The sequence below is a fragment of the Papaver somniferum genome, chromosome 4 (assembly GCF_003573695.1).
Source record: "Papaver somniferum cultivar HN1 chromosome 4, ASM357369v1, whole genome shotgun sequence".
Lineage (NCBI taxonomy): Eukaryota > Viridiplantae > Streptophyta > Magnoliopsida > Ranunculales > Papaveraceae > Papaver > Papaver somniferum.
In genome coordinates this window covers 24231041-24236840 of record NC_039361.1, presented here as the reverse complement: position 1 = coordinate 24236840, position 5800 = coordinate 24231041, and the positions used below count along the sequence as shown (strand labels likewise).

General features: G+C 37.4%; 1 pseudogene; it reads left to right on the top strand.

Moving 5' to 3' along the window:
• Window positions 1–1160: 1160 nt before the first annotated feature.
• On the top strand, window positions 1161–2556 carry LOC113272189 (annotated as a pseudogene).
• The last annotated feature ends 3244 nt before the right edge of the window (window positions 2557–5800 follow it).

Here is a 5800-nt window from a genome sequence, read left to right as displayed (position 1 = left end):
TGGACATATGAATATCGTAACTTCAAGAACGAGGCGACAAGCATTGCGGAGGGGTGTCATGGTCGACTAAAGAAAATACTAATTGGTAGTCAAAATGGAGTTGTGTCGATCCAAGAAGCAATCCATGAATTCACCAATCGTGATCTCGTAAAGATTAGGAAATGTATGCAGTTTAGTGTACACCAATTCCCGATGGAACATATTAAGGAAAAATTGCTTCTAAGGGGAGTTGTTCATAAAGTTTCAAGATGGGCAATAAATCACATGATGAAACAATTGAAGTTACATAAAACTTATGATGACGAGAATACGGTTTGTGTTTGCAAGGATATGATAGGTATTGGACTCCTGTGTCGTCATAAGTTGGGTAGGTATGTTGAAGTGATTGACATCAATGATATTCATCCATTTTGTAAGCAATTAAATTTCACTCCGAACACCCGATAGTTGATGGTCCGTCTTTCTTGGAGTCGGAATTGTGTGCACGAATAGCCGAGCGTTACGCTACATCAAACGGCACCAAAAAGCAAATATTGATGCATAATTTGGAGGAAGCCCTTCACCCTTGTTTAAGGGAGGTTGATGAACCTATTTATATGGATTCGCAGGGCCAATGCTCTCATATGTTTGTGTTTGTGACTCACTGCTTTATTAGAATTTTAATTCCGAGAGAGAGAAAACTCAGAAAGAGATGGATTACTTGAATCTTTTTCTGTGTGTTTTGGTTTCATGTGCATTTTTCAAAACGTGTTCATGGATTTCAAGATCTTCGCATACAAATCTTCCACCGGGTCCGGTTTCTTTGCCAATCATTGGAAACCTTTTCCAGCTCGGAGAAAAACCTCACCAATCACTGGCGCGGCTAGCTGAAGTTTACGGACCGGTAATGTCGTTAAAACTCGGTTCCATAACAACAGTTGTCATTTCTTCTTCAACAGTAGCCAAAGAATTATTTCAAAAGCATGATCAGTCTATTTCAAGTCGAATCGTGTTAGATGTGATTACAGTAGGTGATCATCATAAGTATTCAATGGTATGGTTACCTGTTTCTTCTCAATGGAGACATCTTAGAAAGCTAGCAAATTCACTCCTTTTCACACCTCAAAAGCTTGATTCAAATCAATACTTGAGGCAGCAAAAGTTTAATGACCTCGTTTCTCACGTTCACGGAAGCGCAAGCTCTGGTTCTGTGGTTGACATTGGTCAAGTTGCTTTTACTACTCTTCTTAATCTGATGTCGAATAGTTTCTTTTCCATCGATTTATCTGATTACAGTTCAGATTCTGGTTCCACTTTTAAGGCTGCTGTCAGAGGAGTAATGTCGGAATTAGGAAAACCAAGTCTTTCTGATTATTTTCCAATTTTTAGATTTTTGGATCTGCGAGGCAATAGACGTCGTATGAAGAATCATTTTGGAGTACTGCATGAGGTCTTTGATAGGATAATAGATCAGAAATTGTTGGTATCACAGTCTAAGGAGACAAAGAATAGTACTTCAGGTGACTTGCTTGACGTGATTCTTGATCCATGCACTGCAAATGGGATTGAGCTTCAACGACATGACATCAAAGCTTTACTTCTGGTTAGTGCTGCTTTTCTTTGTAATTTGGCATTTACTTCTGTAGCCAATTTTTAACCTCATGGCCAAGCCCCGGAGTATGTTGTGAATTTTTATATATGCATGCATGCGCCATGATTGATGGCTCTTTTGAAAAATTCCGGACTTTTACTCAAACTTGCAGCCCACTAATATGATTCAAAAGTTGGCAGCATTTTAGCCCTGGCGAAGTGACTCCAAAATTTGGCAAATCAAGGACTTGTGGCTGCAAATTTCACATGACTGTTGTGTTTACATATTTCTTACCAAAATTATGTTAAATAATTCTTCTTCATCTTTCTAAACACAATTGATTCTAACAAGACTTACAAAATGGTGTATGAAACAGGACTTCTTCGCTGCTGGAACAGATACTGCCTCATCAACGGTAGAATGGGCAATGGCTGAGTTACTTCGTAACCCTTCTAAGATGAAGTTGGCTCAGCAAGAGCTTTCAAACATCATTGGAAAAGACCGACATGTCGAAGAATCAGATATTGCTCGACTTCCTTACTTGCAAGCAACTGTGAAAGAAACTTTACGACTTCACCCACCTGGTCCATTTTTAGTTCCTCACAAAGCAGAAATCGATGTTAAATTCCATGATTTCATTATCCCTAAGGGTACCCCAAGTACTTGTAAATGCATGGGCAATTAGTCGAGATCCTACCATATGGACGGAGCCATCCTGTTTTCTCCCCGAAAGGTTTTTAGATTCCAAAATTGATTACAAAGGCCAAGATTTTGAGTTCATTCCTTTTGGATCAGGACATCGCATTTGTCCTGGTTTACCATTAGCACATAGAATGGTACATTTAATGCTGGGTTTGCTTTTGCAATCATTCAACTGGGAATTGGAAAATGGGTTGAACCCAGAGGATTTGGACATGGAGGAAGAATTTGGACTTACATTAGTGAAGGCTAAGCGTCTCCGAGTTATTCCTATCCTTAAATTATGAATTAGTATTATGTAAGTACGAAATAAATGGATGGCAATTCTTAGCTGATAGCCATTCATATTTTCGTAACTAGTCATAACTGAGACATAATCTTATAAATTGTTGCGCATGTATTCCGAAAGGACTAAAAGTTGTCGTCTTCGACTGGTACTATCATACACTCGAGTGTATAATGCATAAGTATTCTCAGCCTATGCATGCTATTATAAGGATGCACATAATTGAATGAGAAATAATGTGGCTTTGAAGTACATGTTCATTAGTGCGTGAAAACAGCACTCACATGTGATATTTATTATGTGTATTATGTAATTCATGGTTGTCCAGAGTTTGTTGAAAGGGTTATCCAAACGAGATATAAATGTTGCCACTGAATTAGGTGTCCCAACAGTTTATTAGGGGTTATGCCGAAATGTAACTCATATGGTCTCTCAAATTACATTAATGTTATGACTACAGACCTGTACGATTACAACGAGTACGAAGAATTGCAATTAAATTTTTAGGACCAGGCTAAGGGACGTGTGAAAATTTTGGGTGTAGAATGTGATGGCATGTGGTTTTGGAAAACTTTGCTGAAGCTGTTACACGATAATACACAAACTCAGTGCCTCATTGAATTTGGAGTAGTGGACTGTTTGGTGAAAGGAGGAAAAGGAGGTGGAGATAGTCATAAAGGGGACACTGAACACGGGTGAGGTTTCTTTGTACAACGAAGTCTTATGGACCTGATTCGCTAAGTTCACAACGTGTGCCGCTTTATATTCAACAAATGATTTTCTTTTGTAACCGAAATTCATTACTTACGCAAGTTCGTATGCGAAAATGTGGAGTACCAAAATACACCATTAATTTTTTCGTAGGCAATCTGTGTGGACTAAACTCGAATACAATTCCAAAAATTCAACTTAATGAATCTCAATCAGGGAATTATACGAAGAGCTTATATCCCTTTCTCTCACAATCAGGAAGTTTACAGAACCAAATCCGTGAACCTGATTAAGTGTGAGAGCACTTGGACGATCTCAAAAATCAATATCCAAGAATCAATCAAGTCGTATCCAACAAACAAGGATGTATATATTTACTTTGATTGATTTATATATAACCTGTGAAATTTCAATTATAAAGATAAACAATACAATGCGGAAAAATAAATAACACAGACACCAGAAACTTTGTTAACGAGGAAACCGCAATTGCAGAAAAACCTCGGGACCTAGTCCGGATTTGAACACCAAACTGTATTAACCCGCTACAGACACCTACTATCAGTGTAGTTGTCATAAATCTGACAATTACATTCCACTATCACTAAATGAGAATTTAGGTAATCATCTTCTTATTATATGAAATGCACATAGAATTAAAAGGATTGATCAAACTATTACAATGATCTATTTTCCCTAGATTTACTTTCTCTCTCTCTATTTATTGACCAAGACTCACTCTAGAACTCCCACAAGTAATGACCTCTCTCCTTTATATATGACTTTACATAGTGGATGACATCTAAGAAACCCACTATTTTCGGGATCACTATGCGACACATTCGCTCATATACGATCGCTCATCTTCGCATAGCATACCTCTTCGCACAGTTCTTCAAACTTTACTCATGACTTTGCTGATATCATCTGGCATGCCTTCTCAACTTTGCTGTGTGCGATACTCTTCACTTAGATTGTATTCTTTACTTCGCTTGATTACTAATGTGTGCGATATTTTACTCCTACATTTTGCCTCTTCTCATTTCGCTTATTCTTCAGAGTGAGCGATATGAGAAACTTCCATATTATGTCATCGCACATGTTAATCCCTTTATGTTTTATTTTACCGACAATCTCCCTGATTTCAAGCTTTCTTTACGTACGCGTGTCCTTTTAACCACTCATCTTCCGACACATCCTTTTAACCGTATGTTTCTATCCGTTCAATTCTTCGCATTAATGAGAATAAATCTCAAAAAACGGGTCGCGCTTTCCTATATACTCTCTTCTACCTTTTTCCTTATTTCTTTTATTTCTTTTATTCTTCTTCACCTTCTCTGCAAGTTTATACTCTTCATTCCCATTCTTCAATGGCTCCCGCTGGTAAAAAGATTGAGATTAAATTTAACAGATTAAAAACAGAATTCAATCAGAGGGATTATGAACTTTCTCTTCCTCCTTCATCTAATTTCGCATCAAAACTTAACCTTGATCTAATCAAATATGATCAATGGAATAATCGAAAAATCATCATTGCGTTAGGTCAACTTCAATTTCTACCAATTCCTCTATATAACCCTGAGATTCCTCTCTTCTATAGAATTCTTGCTGATGATAGATTCGCACGAGGAATATTTCAGTTGAGTGGTGATGTTATTAGGATACCATTAGAGTATGCTCGTCGTGCAGCTGGTCTTGGAAATTCTCACCCTGATGAAGTGTGAAAAGAGGATCATCATGATAAAATTATAGATCCCGCTGAGTATACCCTTGATAATTTCTTTAATAACTATTACGTCGCTGTTATGAAAAGTAACGTAACTAAATGGGTTGTTCGCATAAGAAGAGTAGATGGTATCGTTTAATATAAGAAAATTATGCGAGATGTTGACTGGAATTCAAATTCTAACCGAGCTGCTCGCAGATCCAATGATTCTATTTGGCTTAATTGCGCTGTCATCTTAGAAGGTTCTTTTGTATCTGGTAAAACTGAGGATGGTTTTGACAATCCTCTGCCCGAAGATTTCCCTCTTTAACAACCTTGGGAGTTTAAATTACTCGAAGATGAGGAAAAGAAAGTAGCGGTATGTGATCTTCTTGATCCAATTTGTAACTTCTCATAACCTTCCTTCTTATCTCTTATTTCTTTTCCTTCGCAGGCTGCTAAAAAGGTCAATACTTCGCGCAAGGTATCAACTTCGCAGAATAAGGAAGTAAGAAACACTCTTTCTATTTTTAACAATATTGTTTCCTCTATTTCTTATCTTGATTATTCGCGTAGGTGAATCCTTTGAATGACAAAACTTTAGGCAAGGGCAAGAGCGTTCCTAAGAAACCCACCTCAAAATCTGTATCCAAGATAACTTCGTTAAAAGATGATGTCTCTAGGAAGCGTGCGAGATATGATTCTTCCTCAAGTTCGAAATCTTCAGATGAAGATACTTTTGTTTCTGAAGAAGAGGTATCGATCGATTTGTATCGGAAGAAATTATTTGATCTTTTTTCTGGAGATGCTTTTGCTACTCTTGAGGATG